The sequence below is a fragment of the Copadichromis virginalis genome, linkage group LG17 (genome assembly GCF_057382275.1).
Source record: "Copadichromis virginalis isolate Kocher_CV1m ecotype Utaka linkage group LG17, C_Virginalis_male_GT1.1, whole genome shotgun sequence".
Taxonomy (NCBI): Eukaryota; Metazoa; Chordata; class Actinopteri; order Cichliformes; family Cichlidae; genus Copadichromis; species Copadichromis virginalis.
Window position 1 is genome coordinate 37,358,896 of NC_140634.1, and position 17,775 is coordinate 37,376,670.

At 39.6% G+C, this 17,775-nt stretch overlaps 1 protein-coding gene across 1 annotated transcript in view; it reads right to left on the reverse strand.

Moving 5' to 3' along the window:
• sox5 (SRY-box transcription factor 5) overlaps positions 1-7,652 on the reverse strand; it is a 245,625-nt gene extending 237,973 nt beyond the window's left edge. Inside the window, exons 1-2 of the mRNA XM_085436072.1 lie at positions 7,611-7,652; positions 6,503-6,728 (exon numbers count right to left, since the gene is read on the reverse strand). The gene's annotated coding sequence lies outside the window, so the exon portion shown is untranslated. The remainder of the gene's footprint in view (positions 1-6,502; positions 6,729-7,610) is intronic.
• Positions 7,653-17,775: the final 10,123 nt, after the last annotated feature.

Below are 17,775 nucleotides of genomic sequence, written 5' to 3' on the forward strand. Positions count from 1 at the left end.
GCGAAAAAAACAGCGATTCAGTCTGCAAAGGTGGACTTGTTTGAGGTTCACTGATAAGGCCAATGATAAAACTTATAACTCTCAATATAAAAAATAATGATAATAATAATAAATAAAGCAATGAAGACACAATCAAATCAATGTCAGAGGGGAAAAAAAGAAAGTTAGCTGGCAAACTCACAGTAAAAATCACAAATTGCTGGGCATTTAAACATTCCAACAAATAAGAGCTTGACTGATATCTCATATCAATGCAGATATCTGGCGATCTAAAAATCCAATATTTCCATATATCAGATGATATTTTTATTGCTTTTGGGGCAACCCTACCTTCCTTCTGTGGTAGAACACAAGTAAAACATAACATATCTAACTCTGCACTGTTTGCAATCAACATCACCGTTACCTTACTTGGTCATGCTGCCCACAGTATATATATTATTTTCCTCATCATTTGTGGACGACTCCTTCACTGCTGCTATCCCTGCTTTTCGCATTACCTTTCCCCCAGCCTGACTACGTCATCATTTTGGTAGTCTGCTGATGTCTCTTATTCTCCCAAGAGAATTCTCATTTCATTCTTATTCTCATTAAACTGTTCTAAATTTTCACGGTTTTCAGATTTTTAAAAAACTAAACCTATTTTGGCTGCTCCTCTTTTCACAAGGGATCACCACAGAAGATGGATCTACATGTTTGATGTGGGAGACTTTTATACCAGTAGCCCTTCCTGATGTAACCCTCCAAGGAACTTATCCTAGGTTCATTGGCATATTAGCCAAATGCGCTGATCACCAGACTATGAAGCCACTGTTTTCTGACTTTTAAAACAATCAACTTTTCTTTTCTTTAAATTGGGATTCATTTTACATTTGGGATTTTTTTGTCATTTCACCTTTAATCTTCTAGTAAATTAGTCACCAGAAAAATACCTTAACGGCAACACAACTACTGTTGGCAACTGAAAAAAATTAAGTTTATTTAAACAAATTGTTCAGCTGCTCCTGAAATCCACTTGCTCAACATGTTCTTACTGTTGGAATTCATAGGCTCACTTTTTCTTACAAATTTATGAAGCCTTCAAATAGGGCTGTGCAATATGACCAAAACCTCATATCCCAATATAAACATTTATCGTCTTGACAACAATATATATCACAAACATTTTATGTTTCTGTAAATTCTGTGAATCTTGAGCAACTGGACTTGCATGAAGTGTTTTCAGCTGGGCGTCGTGTAACCGGAGTCGAGTGTTTTGACCGATGCATGAAACTATACATTTTTAAGCATAAGTTGTAACGGCTGCCGTTTTCTTTGTGAGGATTTATTACACGGCGTGCTGCGGGGAAAAGCCTGTTCTAACGTTTGAGTCTAAGCTTTATTTGGAGCACATTGTAGCATCCCTGGCTGAATGATGGTCTCTTATACTGATGCTTCACAGAGGTTTTATTGGAAATGTCTTTATTGAAACATTCAGTGAAGACACCGTAAGAGCTAGGAGCAAAACAAAACCAGCAATATTAATACCATAACATCAAAGGAAACAAATTTCTCCAGCTCACATATAGCATATACATCAAATTTACATCACTCAATTCATTATATCACCTCACTAACTTACAACTACACATAAAGGTCAAGGTCAAGGTAAACAATATAAACTCTATTAAACGACATTTTGATTGCATGTAACTTATTCCGTTAAAGGAAACATTAACAACCCTTGTGCCACTGTCAGCCAGGTACTAATTGGCAAAGTAAACGTACATATTTTTCACTTTAAGGCATACCATTTACCATATCCTAAAAGAAACGTTAATGACAGCCCTTTAACGGTTTTGTGCCAGTTTCCTGTTTCAAAATAAAAGCATGGATTTCAAAATAAAACCGAAGTGCCTTTCAAACAAACATAAAAAATATTTACCAAATTTAAAGGTCATTTACACACGTGACGGCTCTTTTTTTGTATCACATCCATAAACTCTCTCCATACTCTTTCACGTGATTCTTACGTAGGCGGTAGAAAAGGTTTCCCGTGTTTGATTCTGAGGTAGGGACCAGTTTCCTCCAAAATTTGCATAGTACAGTTTTCTGATCGGTGTCAGACTTTTCATAACCAAACCATGTCCATGCTACAGAGGTAGCCCCATGTTCGGGAGCAAGGTCCTCAATTTGTTTTGACTGGCCTGTTTGTAATTATTTCAGTTTATTTTGAAAAATCTCAACAGGATCTTCAGCTTTAATGTGAAAGGCTTATGTGGAAACTAAACAAGCGGACGGCGGAGCCACTAGTTGTGTTTACCATCGTTGTTGCTAACGACAAAGAGTAAAAACAGTTGCTTATTCGTCTGTAGTGTGGTTATTATAAATATAAGAGAAAAAGAGAACTTCAAGAAATTAATATACCCACTACAGTGACCATCAAAAAAATATATATATATTGCCGTAAACAGTTTATTTTGCGACACCACAAAACAAACGATAGCATAATATAAAACGATAGACGTTTTCATATCGTCATCCGATATATATCGTTATATCGAACAGCCCTACCTTCAAACAACCTTCAACCTGACATGGATCAGACAGTGACTGTCCCTATTTGTACAATTCATCATAAAAACCACCCAGTACTGGGCAGGGCTGGGAGGCAGTGATGCTCAGATTTTTATGTACTATCAAATTGAAGTTCATTAAACTTTCATTGCATGTGTTTATTATTTTCATTTTGGCCAAATTTATAAATTGGCTAAAGTGATGTTTAGGGAAATAAGATGCATTTCACAAACCCCATTAACCACATTTGTGGATTATAAACTTAAACTAACCAAATTTTTTATTGTATTCTCCAAACTGATAATAGCACAAGCATTTAAGAACTACAAAGTGCAATTACTGCACAGCCATATCTCTCAGTGAGCTAAGAATATGGACAGTCATTCAAAGATAACACACTTACTGGAAGTTACTTGGAAGGTGTTTAATGAATAATTACTGTAACCAAACAAAGCTCCACTTCAAATGCCTGCTGTCTGTTCCAATTTACACTCAGCTGTTATATTTCATTAGTCTACAAGTCACACAAACATACTCTGATAGCGAAAGAAGAGAGGGATATGCTCCAGCAAGTCACCACATGTTGGGGGATTTGTTTACAGCTTCCTGTCTTGTAAGAGATCAACACCCCGTTAAATCAGTGACACTCAAACGTGCAGCTTCTTCACCTGAGCCCTAACCTCATATGCGTGTGCACAAAAATCCGTGTGTGCGTGTGTGTGTGAGAGAGAAAGAGCGGGACCATGACCGAGGGAGAAAGAGCACCTCATCAGTCGCATTGGGAAAATACCATTCAGAGACTGACAGATGTCTCTCTCCGTCTGACTCTTACCTGCATCTAACAATGTGTCTCGCTCCGTGGGCCTGGGGACATGCATACACCCACTTTGACACACATGCACAACAATGTAACAAACAAACTCAGTGTGCCTGTCTGTGCGTGTGTGTGTATTTCTGTGTACAGTACATGTTTGTGTTTTCATCACTGTCTAAAACAGAGCGGAAACCAATCCCTGATGCTACGGACAGATAACAATATCCACCGCTGCCAAGCTCCCACAATAACAACTAGGAGCGCAGCAGCAACTGATACTGTAGGACTGTAAATAGCAGACGCACTTCACATTCGGTGCAGATACAGTATCACTCAGCAATGACTGCAATTGGTTGTTCAAATAAAACAAGCACAGAGGGTGCAGGGAACTCTGAATACAGAATAGCACAGAAAAGAATAGCCTAATAATAAAATCCACAGCTCTGATGGCAATATGTCAGAAATAAAAATACAGCTGCTTTATCCGTCATTTGTCATGTACTATAGATGATGAAGTCAGATCTTGCTAATGGAGAAAAATGGTTTTACCTCAGTAATCTTTAGTAGCTCAGTTATACTAATAGTGTCAGACGAGACTGGATGGTAAAAGAATGAGCTTTGCAGTCTGCTTTAGAAGTAAAAACGTAGATCACACAGAAGCACAATCCCTGAACCAACAGAACACTGTTTTATGGGAGAATCTCTTTACACCTGAGCAGCTTTGACTTTTACCGCCTCTCATTCTTTAAGTCTCTTAAAGAACGACGGATAGGGGAAGATGCTGACCCTAAAATTACACAGTCACTGACACAGCACCACATGCAATAAAGGGAGGCTTTACCCTGCAGGATGCCGAGGCAAGTAAGGCACAGATAAAGTGCAAACAAATAACAAAAGCTACATCTCAGACCTCATTTAATATGTTATATGTTAAAGTTCATGACAACATATTTAGAAAAAGACTGAACAAGTACAGCTTGTTTGGAAGGGTTGCCAGGGGAAAGCCTTGTCCCTCTAAAAATAAAACACGGCAGCACCACTTAGGTTTGGAAAGTTGCATCTGACCAAACCACAAGAGCTCTGGAAAGATCGCTCTGGACCAAGGTGGAGATGTTTACCCATTAAGCAAAGCAATTCACAGCAAATCAGCACAAACACTTCGTACCAACATCAAGCATGGTGGTAGTGGGGTGATGATTTGGACTTAGGCACCTTGCAGTCAGTGAATCAAACTCCTCTAATGGTGTTAGTGAAGTATTGTAGGAGTGATGTAACTCTTTGGAGGTGAAATTACAAAACAATGCAGACACATACACATGAAAGTTAGGTGTACCACAACTCATTTTCACAGGGATTTATTATTTATCCAAAAAACTATTTTGCTTGTTATTGGCTTAAGTGAGAGTGGTAAAAGGTCGCGTAACCTGAGGTTGCTACTGATGGTCAGGGTTTTAATCTGAACATAAAATTTCCACCGATCTTCATCTGCTTATCCCATTCAGAGTTGTGGAGGCCTGGAGCCTATCCAAACTGTCATAGGGTGAAAAGAGGCATACAGCCTGGACAAGTCACCAATCGATCGTAAGGCTAATGCACAGAGACAGACAACCATTCATGTGACAAATTTAGAATCACCTCATCCATGTGTTTGGACTGTGGGAGTATCCGGTGAGAACTTACGCAGACCCATGGAGAGCATGCAAATTCCCCACAGAGCGGCCCCAAGCAGGATTTGAGCCCAGGACCTTCTTGCTGTGAAACAACACTAAAAACCAGCCAAAACTAGAAAGCCATGCTATCTCACTGTGATTAAGACAATTTTAATACTGAATAAAGATGCCCCTCAATCACTGTCTTGTAGATAATCGTGTTACTATAATTGTCCTAATTTGAAAGCTTTGACATTAGCACAAGTCCTGTTCTAAACTATTTTCCCTGCTGCCCTTCATTCTGTAAGCCTATGGAGTTTGAGTAAAGCCATTAAAGTGGATGCATAATTTAGACGAACATGGCAACCAAACCAAATGACAAACTCAGCTAATTCTGTTATAGCAAAATTACTGATAGCATCTTCTCTGATGTGGACATCGGGTCAGCTGGAGGCGCAGTCGAAGATTGCAGCGGTCCCAGATCAGATGTACACACTGGAACTCTTTCCCATGTTGCTTGTCTGTGTTTATTGTGTTATGGTGTGTTGATATCTGTGCATTCCTGTATTATCCTTTTGTGTTACACATTTCGATGTTTCTTTTTCCTCGCTACCTAGCCTGACCTGTCTCCCCAATGTGATGTTTGTGTATTGTATGTACGGTCGGCAAGGTCTGTCATCTCTGTTGTGGGCAAAAGACCTGCAACTGACAAATAAAACACATCTCATCTCTCATCTCATTTCTAGGAAATGAGAAGCAGCCATAAAAAAAGTAAAATAAACCCAAAATATTCTGATGAAAACCTTGAACAATTACAGATGCAACTGAAGCTGATTCCCTGCAAATGCAGAACGGTTTTCTTTGTTCACCAAAGAAAAACACAAATGTGCACCTTATGCACGTGTAATTTTCTAAATCCAGTATAAGTACAGCCCTTTAAAAAAAGTTTTCCACATGCTTGCTAATAGATACTTAAGAGATCCAGTTAATCCCACACAGACCCACAGTGTCAACAAAAACAAAAGCCACGGGCAAAATGTAAGTATCTATAGAAACATTACAGCATTAGAGAACTACCGCTCTCTCTCCTCAGCTCGTCCACCATCCCTCTCCTGCTTTTTGAGAGGCAGGGCGGTGATTGGCGGAAAAAAGCCTCCCTCAATCCAATCCCTAATCCCCAGCAGGCTTTTAAAACATATGACTGGAGGAGGACCAGCGGCGGCTCTCTCACGCTGTCCTCTTCCAAGCGATATTTTCTCTGTGCTATAGCTGCAACAGAAGCAGCCGTCACAGAAGAAGCGAAGAGAAGCTGTGCGGTGGGGGTTTAAAAATTTAAAAAGGTGCTCATCCACGACCGTGTACCCTGTTCTGCATGCTCTGAGTCTTGGAGAGCAAAGTCGCACTGCCAGGCTGCCCTTGTTGCCTTCGCTTCTGCAACTTTGACTGCATGGTGGGAGGTATCCCTAGCTCTTTAACGACTTACCGGATGCTGCGCTGCTGAGGAGCCCGTCTTTCCTGTGACTCCCGTTCTCCACTGGTCTCTCTCACTGAAAGACAGGGAGGTGATGGAGGTCGGTAGAGGGGGAAGACTGCCGCCGCTGCTGCTGCTGGTGATGGTGGTTTGGGTGCTCACATTGATTTGTGTCACTTCTCTGTCTCTCTCTCCCTCTTGCCACACCACCTCTTTTCCACTCTCTCTCTTCACTTCACTTCACATTACACACACATGCATGCACACATACAGGACAAGATTTGGGCAAATTACACAAAGCTGAGACACTAAGGGCAGGAGAAGTCAATTTGTTTCCTCTTCACAATAGCTACTCCTCAAGTCAAGACATTTCTCTTACCAAGAACAAACTATTAAAAGTCTACAACTGATGTGTAACCAGAAGGTAAAATCTAAAACACATGAGGTAAAATCTGACCTGAAGCTGTAGACTGTCAAGAGGAATAACTTTGAATGTGCCACTATCATAAGTTGCCATCACCAGTGTGTGAATGTGTGTGTGAATGGGTGGATGACTGGATATGTAAAGCGCTTTGGGGTCCTTAGGGACTAGTAAAGCGCTATATAAATACAGGCCATTTACCATTTACCATAAGTTGTAAAACACTTCAAAACCACAAGCTTTATATTCCATCTGCCTTAGAACCAGGTTTCTGCCAACTACAGTAAGTAGGCTCCTTTGAATGACTACCAGGCTAGCAAATAATACCAATTTTAAATGCTGCCTTGTAGTAGGTGGGTTTACTCAAAAAAAACAACAACCCAGACGTGTAATGTAAAATCCTCAGTGTCACCTGCCCTGCACTAAACTGCGAGGGAGAAACCACACCTTGAGCCGGAATAGTTGCAGTCAGTCATTTAAATGATTTGGTGACGTTTACATTTAGCCCGAGGCTAAACTTTGGCCTACAATGAAAGCAAGCTAGTCCAAAACTGGGATATTTTCGCTTAAAGGCAGTTGTGGCTACTATTTCTTTTTTTAGTACGTCTACTGCTATCGAAGTATAATGGTTAACTTTCAGAATAAAACACTCACCCTTCGGCTGCAGAAAAACAAGAAAATAAATTTTTTTTCACACACCTGTTAAGCTCGCGAGGACCTTGACTAAACTGTCTAATTTGCATACATCGCAGTGCCCCCCTCCTTCTTCCCCATTGGTCCAAACCGCTCTTTCCTAGTTCACTCATTGGCTGATTTAATTCAGATTTTCATTTTTAAAAATGACATCGCATACTTAATTTAACTTGAACTTGAACATTGGAAACTAAGTAAATTTGGCAGGTGGTAAATATTGGGGGTTTTCTTATATGTTACGTAGCCTTTTTTATGTGGTGCCGAAATTAATTAAAAACTGGTCCTCATCCAGACTGCGAAAATTCACATGAAGGCCAGAAAAAGGACTCAAAAAGTGGAGAAACGTTTGGCACATGGTTTGTGAAGTAGAAGCCAGACAGAAAAATATATCAGATGAAAATAGGCCATGTTTTTGCCTAGATAACCTGTTTGATAAGACAATGGTCTTTGGTTGGAACCATTAGTTCATGTCAATGAAATTGGGACAACTTGTGCATTTATTAGTAGAACCCTGACTTTGATAACTTGTGAAATAAAGCTAATTATTTGTCATACAGTACTGTGTAAAAGTCTCAAGGCAACCTTTATTTCTTCATATTTTGTTTGCAAAGTACCTTCTTGTAAGATTTTTTTTTAATGCTCTTGAGCAATATTTCTCAAGGAATTTTGAAGGGTTTTCAAAGTTTTCCTTTGGACTCATTTTAGATAATTTAGCAAATAGCCAATTTTAAATAGCATCTGTAGACACTTTGTTGCTAGTAGTTTGTTGCAAAAACACATAATTTGTACCAATTTCTTTAGCTGAATCTATGAAAAATACCAAAGATAAGACAATTCGACAGGCATGTGTTTGTGCACCAACATTGTGATTCCCAAATGCATTGAGGGAAAATTTGGCATATATTGGCAGGTTGTCCTTTTAACGCAACTGAGGACACTACATGCGTTCACCATTCAAAGAAGAGCTTTAAATGTTCCTCAGCCTGGAGAACTAATTCTAAAGACCGCGTAAAGAAATTACAAGAAAGCCTGCTAAGGTGATAATACCAAATACTGAATTTCAAACTCATTATAATTGTACAAACTATGGTTAGGGCTTAAAAACTGTATTTTATCTAAGTTTGCACATGTTTCAATCAATCAGTGGATATTGATCACATACTGTGATTTTATTTCACAAAATGACAGCATGAAAACACCCCATGAAGATTCCATATGGGTTCACACTGCTCCCTTTCCTGAAAATCATCAGAAAACATTCAAATAAGAAGAGACTCATGACAAATGCACAAATGGACAAGTCTGATTTAATGTTTGAGCCACAACGTTTTGTGCTATTGTTCAACACTCAGCCAAAATTGTAAAAACAAAATGCCAATAACTATAACAATAAATGCATGCTGGGCACAAGTCAAAATTATTCTGCAGCTTTCTAACAGAGTTAGACCACATTTGTGATGCTACAATAACAACTGCATAAGCCGTTAAGTACAATTTTCCTGGATGTTAAAAATCTTGGCACCCACCAGAGAGCTAATGACCATTCACCAAAGGAGAATCACCAGTACTGTGATACAAATATTGCCATTTTTTAGATGTTGAAAACAATTGTGTATAGCCATAAACAACAGGCAAATGTGCTGACTTACATCAGGTAAATTAACACAGACTTGTTTAAACAATATGCATAGCCAGTTGTGCTTAATTCATTTTTACTGATACGCCACCAAATCACAACAAAAATCACTTTAAGGCACTTTATATTCTAAGGCAAAGGCCCTACAATAATAAAGAGAAAATCCAAACAATCAAATAACCTCCTATTAGCAAGCACTCAATGACAGTGGGAAGGAAAAACGTCCTTTTAACAGGAAGAAAACTCTGGCAGAAGCAGTTTCAGGGAAGGGCGCCGATCTGCAATGGCCTGTTGGGGGCTAAAGCACATAATAACTTCCTAAAGACCCATTCTAAGCCAGGAAAAACCCTGCTGTTCTTTTAAAATAGCGCCTTAAGGCAACTGTTCCTGGGATTTGGCTCTATATATAAATAAAATTGAATTGTACTGAATAAAAAACAAAAAACTTCTTTTGAGTAGTTTGGCCCATTTATCTCTTTGTTTATTTTTCTCCAGGAGTGCTTCTGATTGATGTAGGGTCTTTTCTCAATGATGTTTTACTAAGTCGCCCAATCAAAGAACAATATGTAGGCAATGGCATCCCCCTGCTGATACTGACTGAGCTGGGAGCTGCTCAAGACTGGGCACCACAACCAAACAGGCATCAGACACAGGACCTCTTAACCAGGAAGGTAAGCAATGACCGAGCTGTAGCTCAGAGCAAGAAGGTGGAGCCAGCGATAAATAGTCAGTCTTGCCCTGGAGTCTGAGTGAGCAAGGTGCTCACTTGTCATTCACAAATACAGATCAAAATAGGCGGGGGGTGGGGGAGTGGGAAACATCATTTTCAGGTTCTGAAGAAAATTTACTCACACTCAGTGGTTTAAATCACATATTCTTTGCCATTGTCAGACCTCAGCCACTGTACATATATAAGAGGTTTCAGGCTATTTTGCACCATTAAAACATGAGTGAGCGGGTATCCTGTGAAAGAATGCCTTTGTCTGCAAATGCACAGCACAGGAAGGACAGGCTGTACAGTACTCATTAAGTCTCTTGAAGTCTTTAACGGTGCTACCAGCCTGCAGCAAAAATCCATTCATAAATTTTCTTCACTCATTTTTGTTAAATCGATAGTAACAGTCTACTGCCACGCTGGAATATTCTTCATCCGGACAAACAATTGTGATGTAAGTTGTTGTTATTGATTTAATCATTAAAAGGATCCAAAAATATATACTTTTTTTCTTAAACATATTTTTGGGATGCAGAGACTTGGAAAAGCTTGGTGATATCATGGTGGAGAGGACCGATCAATAGACACTTTCTGTTGTTTTCTCCTTTATTTGCCAGCCATCTGTAGCTCCCAGATAAGCTTCCCTGTCTTGCACTTAGTAACAGCATATTTTATAAAATATGTTAACATTAAAGCATTTCACATTGATTAGTGGGCACTACCTTTTCCTTTGTGATGGTCACCAGCTGCAAAATGTCTTTTTGCCAAGCTTCTTATTTGCTATCGCATCGCTGTTTGACTCAACCAAAATGATTCACCCTAAATCACTGTTACCTCGCTCTCCATCCATGTATGCTTAGTTGTTTCTAATGTGCGTCCCGCTGCCCACTGTACCTTGTAAATGCCACAGTATGCCTTTGCAGAGGAGAAAGAGGGCTCAGGGGCAATCAGCAGAAGTGTGGGGGCAGAGCGGATGCGCTTCAAAGGCTGTCAAAACTATATTATATGGTTGATCCCTGTCCAATTCACTTTCACAGTTCAATAGCTGCTGTATGTTAAAGCTGAAAAACAAAGACAATCATTGGTGTCTCATCATTTTAAAGTTAGCGCACAAGAGGCTTTTTCTGTGTGTGTTAGAGAGGAGGTTGGGGAGGCGGTCAAACAAGGGAAAGTCTCAGCAGAGTGACCGCATAGGTCAGGTTTGACACACTTTATTATTCATTCACTGTCTGTCCTCAGCTGTGCTTAGCTCATCAGTGTGTGCGCACACACACACGCACACAGAGTTTCCCCTAGGTGCGGCTTTTACTGCACATATGCGCCTGGACGATGCACAAATGTCAAGAGCAATAACTGGGATGTCACTCCAAATTCACTCTCCTCTCTTCAGTGTTTAGCAGCTAGGTAACTCAGGGATCTGTCTTTCTCTCCGTCTCTCTCTCCCATGGTGTGAGTGTGTTTCTACATATGTGTGAGTGTGCCTGCGTGTGCCCTAACGTCTCAAGGTCTATGATGTTTTTGTTTATTCATTTCAGTTCAATTTACCTTCAGGTGCTTCAGGATGACTGCTAAATTATCAATATTATTACAGTATAAACATATAATCATTTCTCTATTTTAAAGATCCCTCGTATCTTTAATATCACACCTGGAAATTTTAACCACCATCATCCTGCAACTCTTTGTCTTCTTAATTTACTACAAGGTGAAAACTGAGATATATTTACTAAGAAAATAGCGCCTCCATTCCTGGAAGATTCCTGGGAACTCGTGGGTGTAGAGCAGGAAGGTCCAACACTTTATTTTAAAACAGTTTATTTGTTCTGTAAGCGTTGATATGATCCTTAAACACCACACCTCTTAGTATTTGTGGGTCAAATTTCCATGTACTCTGATGAATTTAGTTTTTATATTTGTTCTTTACTCTTTGTTTTAATCTTATGACATACTATCAGATTCTCCTGTGACCTAATGCGATCTGATATTACGCTGTCTGTTGACTTACACAGTCTGCATGCCAGCTTTCCTTCTTGTCTTCAATATAGTTGCTCTTTTCCAGTCTTACTGACTAAAGCTCACATGCATTCAATCGTTCTTTACACTAAACTCCTGTACAGTGCTTTTCCTCTCACATTCACTCATATGGCAGTGCTGTCTGCACTGGCTGTGTTGCTTTCACGCTGTAGTATGTTTAACCTCTTCATATTTTTCTAAAATTATAGTTCTCTTCCTTTGTTTGATCAGCCAGTCTTCTGCCAGGACTTATCCACGTTCGTGATTGGTCAGATGGTGCCAGCAGCAACCTTTTCATGTGAACACACTCATAATTAAATTAGGAAACCCTACGTTAATTTGACAAGTTGGTAACCAGCTTCATGTGACTGCTTATCGTCAGTGCTGATGTTAGGGTTAGTGAATTCACTTAACAGAAATATACCCCTAGCATGCTGAACTTACTTCATAGTGCAGGCCTCTTGCTACCTGTATTAGCTGGGATAGTCCCAGTACCCACCTTCCTGCAGCCCCATACTTGATTAAGTGTTTTAGAAAATTAAAGGATGGAAATCGCTGCATAAGCTAAGAAATAGTTCCGAAAGCAACAGTTGCATTCACAGACACTGTCACCTTCTCTGTAGCATGACCTGGCATAAAGTGGAAAAATGTCTAAAAATATCACAAATGCGATGGCATACATTGCATAGGGAACTTTTACATTTGTGAAGGTACCAATGCCTTATATACAGGTTTCTGAGCAATGCATGCTATCATCCAATGCTTTCAAGAAGTCATTACTTATTTCAGCAAGACAATGCTAAAACAACTTTTGGAGGTATTCCAACAGCACGGCTCAGAGTTGGGAAGACTAGCAGCTGTCCAGACCTGCCACCGACTGACACTTTAACATATAACGTAATAAAACTCTTCCAGCTGAACTTCCATATAAAATAGGAATGGGAAAATATTTTGCTTTAAAACCTGGCTGCTGATGCAAATACTTACAAACACATACAGAGCGCTGTTAAAAGAAGCTGTGATGACACGGCCCCTTTTTCAAAAGTATGCTACCGGCATAAAATTCAAAAAGAGCAAATAATTAATTTTATAATTTTCATTAGAATTAAGGCTTTAAGTAACGTGAAAATCATTTTTGTAATTGTATTTGACATTGCATTTGACCTTTGGGAAAATTGGAGAAATTATTAAATCCCTCGGCACGAACAACGATCTTTTCCAAGCTGCAAAATAATAATAACAATAATAATAATAATACCCTTCAGCATAGCTGTATGATGAAAACCCAAATGAAGGCGTAGTCAGGAACCTAGACCAAATCAGAATTTAAAGCATGTGAGCGGTATTTCATAGGTCTGCAGTTTACAACATGTCGAAGGAGTAATATTAGTTGGAGTTTTGATAGCTTCCCCCAGCTGAAATGTACATATTTAACATGTTTAACTGAATGAACTGTTTATGTAAACTTTTGCTTTTTAATGACTTTTTGTGGTAAGGCTGACGGGATAGCTGTTCTCAAAGGATACAAACTGAAAACCTTTCTCTTTGTCTAGACCTGCATTAATATGTTGCTAATACAACACTGTAAGAGCCTCCTTGTTTAGGTTTAAAAGGAAACGTTGCCACAATCTGTATTGGTATTTTTTTTTACTTCAAACTGGGCACCAGAATTACCCTAATTTGTTTAAAGCTGTTCCCAATCAAGATCATGTGCAGCCCTCTCCCTGCCTCTCTCTCTCTCACTTTCGTGCATGTACAGTCGGTTCATGAATGTTCTCATTTGTTTTTTGTGTCAGCCCATTATGAACATTACATTTAATGCTTAACATCTTATAATCAATTTCCTCTCTTTTAAGAGCACAAAGCTGTCTTTGACCCCTCAGCCATTCCCACTGGTTCCTTTGAAGATTGTCAAGATTTCTGTGATGCCATATAACTTCTATCATCCCATCAAATAAATCTCGAATATTAATTTTGATGTGTTTCTTTCCTTACGCACAAAATATAAATTGGAAAAAAAAATGCTTAGCATATAACTACTAATTGTATTAGACAGAATAAATACTGTAAAACGTTAGGGGGCAATTCATGATCTTTCCCTGGCAAATACTTGGCCTCAGAAAGAAAGCTTTGATAAAGGTCTTTGATTTTATCAGCAAGTACAAAGGGCGCGCAGACACATATTAATCATGTATCGTTCTTTGCTTTGAGTAGGTTGTAGTACAGCTACCTTCTCAGGATTTGGCAGCTTGTATCAGACCCCTGGGGCCTGAAGCTCAAGAGTCTGGCCAAGAGACGCCCCGCTGGGTCAGTAAGGATGGGTCTGTGCCCCACGCTCCTGCACTACAGAGCAGTCCTATAACCAGCCTTTGAAGACCAAACCAAACCAGTGACATTTGCTGGCGTTTATCATCACAAATCTACTGGTGAAAATCAAACTTGTGCTGACACTTTTTATTCAAGACAGTTTAATAAAACAAAGGAAGAGCGGTCTATCTCTCTCTATCACACACACACACACACACGTTAAACCTTGAAAAACTTCTGAGCAGAGAATACAACTCAAGCCGTTTGTGGATAAAGTGGAATTACAGTATGCGAAGTTGCTGCAGAGATAATGTAGTCTCGCTGTTTTGTATTCTTCTCTCTACATGTACCGCAATAAGGCAGACTATAAAAAAGCAGCACTTAAACACACAAAGTGCAAATACATATAAAAACTGTCACATTCTACTTACTTTACTAAGACTCTCTGCAATTATTGAAGTCTGTTTTGGGCAAACTTAAAAAGCAAAAAGCAAAAATTATAACACTGGTAAGTAAAACAATTAAATCAAATCAAACATTCAGCTCCTTTTGTTTTTTTTACATGTATGTGTCTGAACTCTTCTTTTCCTATTTAGCCTGAATGCCAAGAATGTTTCACACAGAGCAGAGATCATTTTGTGAAACATGTCAATAATCTTACCTCCTGTCAGGCAAAGTATCCCCACAGCTGAGTCCCGCTCACATAGCTCAGGCTCAACCACCCTCTAGTGACTGGAAGCCGGCATTACAATCACACCACAACAATCTGCTCTTCTTAGGAAGTATCCCACCGCCTTTAGCTTACGTTTCTACATGTATAAGCTTTCGCTAGACAAATATATCATGATGTATCTATCCACTGGCCAAGCCTATTCCAAGCCTGAGAAATGACAGAGAAATGCAGGAAGTCGTTGGAACATAAACAAGGCGCAATGGAGGAAGCAAGGGTCAAGGCGGCGCTTCCTGTTCCGAAACCACCACTGTGTGCCTGCAAGCAGACGCCAGGCAGCTGTGACACAAAACTTCTCTTATTAGTGTTATGATCAGATATCCCCCTAAAACTGCTCGCTCTGCATATTCAACTCATCTGAAAAACACATAGTACGATTTAGGGAAGTATATAGTCATTTCCACCATGTGGTTGGACCAACAACTAGTAGGCTACAGTATACAGATTTCTGCAAAACTAAAAATGTTACACTTGTGTGTTTCGGGGGTTTTCAGCATTTGTTTTTGTCATTACTTTGCTACTTTTTTCTTTCATTTTTGATGTCTTACTTTTGCTCACCAGCTCTATAAGTGAACTTATCCATAATATAAAAATAAACAGTCCCTCAGTTACCAGCGCCTTGTATGATGCTTTGATTATTATTTTTATGGCACACTAACCGGAACATTATCCCAGCTTTTCTGGAATTCTGAGCAGTGCAAATAGTTTTATTCTGACTAAGAAACTGATGACACAGTTTCAAAGTATCTGATGTTAAAAAAAAAAACCCCAACAACAACCTTACAGTTAATTAATCGTGAAGGTTTAAGTTGTGGTTAGACATTTATTGCATAGCTCCTGCTTCACTCCACAACATTGCATTGTTACATAAATTTCCAGTAAACAACCTTTGTGGTGTGGTGGGGTTTGTTCACCTACAATCATTGTGCTGCTGCCAGCTTTGATTTCCTGTGCTTTTTTTCTGTGTTTAATTAGTACTTTTCCCCCTTTTTTTTTCTTTTTTGCAAATGAATACAACCAGAAACCTGTTCAAAGTCATTTGGGGGTTATGAAAACCTCCATTGTCAGATGTCCAATCTGGATTAGATTCATTTGCCGGCCAGACAAAACAGCAGCATCTGGCCAGCATTATTATAGCATATCATAATGAATTCGTAATCTGGTATTATTTAAGCATTTGGTATTATTCTCAAACTCAATTACAGTAATAGTAGCATAATGATTTCAAAGCGTTTACATTTTGGGTGGCAGACAGGATGTGACCTATCTCGTTCTCATTCTCACACACAGACAGATTACCTCAAAAACACAGGAAAATCACCTCGGTTTCCATTTTGGTTATTACATGCTACGCTGAATAACCTTTTTGCAAAATGTGCTCGCTCAGTTTCTCCGTTTCATTCTGCTTTTTCTTTGTGATCGTTCCAGCACTGCAGCCCACAGTATGCCATGGACCATAATGCTTGCTGTATTCCACTCAAATGTCTTATCAACACTTCAGAGAAGACGCAGTGCATCAAAATTTAAGGGGAGACATATGGTATACATGAGAATGATCTCAACAGACTTAGTGTAGTGTATACACAGTAGCATCTGTATCTTAATAGTCTATCAGCAATGGTGAAGGGAGAATGTGAAAGCTCTGAGGGATTTAGGAGAAAGGATATGATTACATTTATGTCCCATCAAGCAGCTTGCTGGATCCAGGGGAATGCCTAATATATGTCTGTATTTGGTCGCCAGCTTACATCTGTCTGCTTATGGATTTATGACTTCCAAACTATTTGGGAAAAAAAGGCGCCTCTCGACAGAGCCAGTGACTAATAACTAAAGCCGACAGGGATGGCAGGCAAACACACGCGCGCGCGCGGATAGACGTAACGACAAGGCTCGGCGACAAGGAACAAAAGAGTCGAAATCTGACACATTCCCTCTGACAGAAGGATAAAAGTCATTCGCCCCTCGAGCCATGCTTGCACACACTACACACATGCACAATTTACTTCTTTTTCTGTCACGCAGAGTTTTTGTCACAAACATGCACATAATGTTTCATTTAAAGAGTCCCGTGTATATGCTCAGCCTTTAAAGCATTAACAGTGAGCGTGATTTTTATTTTAGATATCGTTCTCATAAATATACAGAGGTAGATATGAACTTGTGCCACTGCGACTTTAACGGGCATGTGACAGGGAGGGCAGTCTGGCCTGGTTCATGTTGAATCCAACATACTAACCATGATTTTGTTTTTCCTATAAGGTTGAATTTCAGGAAAACAGCTCTAGGAATAAATGTAGGAGAAGCAAAGAGAGGAGACAAATTAAAGTGAAAACGTTCAAACCGAATAAGGGAATCTTATCACTCTAGTGCTGTGTGGGGGGCATTTTTTGTCTTCTCAAGCTAGACTGATAAACAAGTTGTGTTAATAAGCGCTCTGCCTGGAGGGATTTCTATTAGCAGTTAGGTTGACCTCTTCTGGATGACACTAGAGATGCCCCTGACTGACTGGCCACGGACTGGAACTGGTGACTGGCTGGTTAGCTTCCCGCATGCCCATTGCTTTCATGCACAGCAGCGGTTTGCGTGGAAACTCTTCTTTGTGTGAGTGAAGACACAGAGTTTGCCACAGTCAATCATGGGAAGATCAGCACAAAATGTTTGTGAAAATAAACCTAATCAGACGCTTTAATCACCTTCACCCAGCTGAACATGAACAGAGCTCAGAGCCAGTGATAAGCCAGTAGACTCAGCAGGAGCCTCGGTGTGAGCA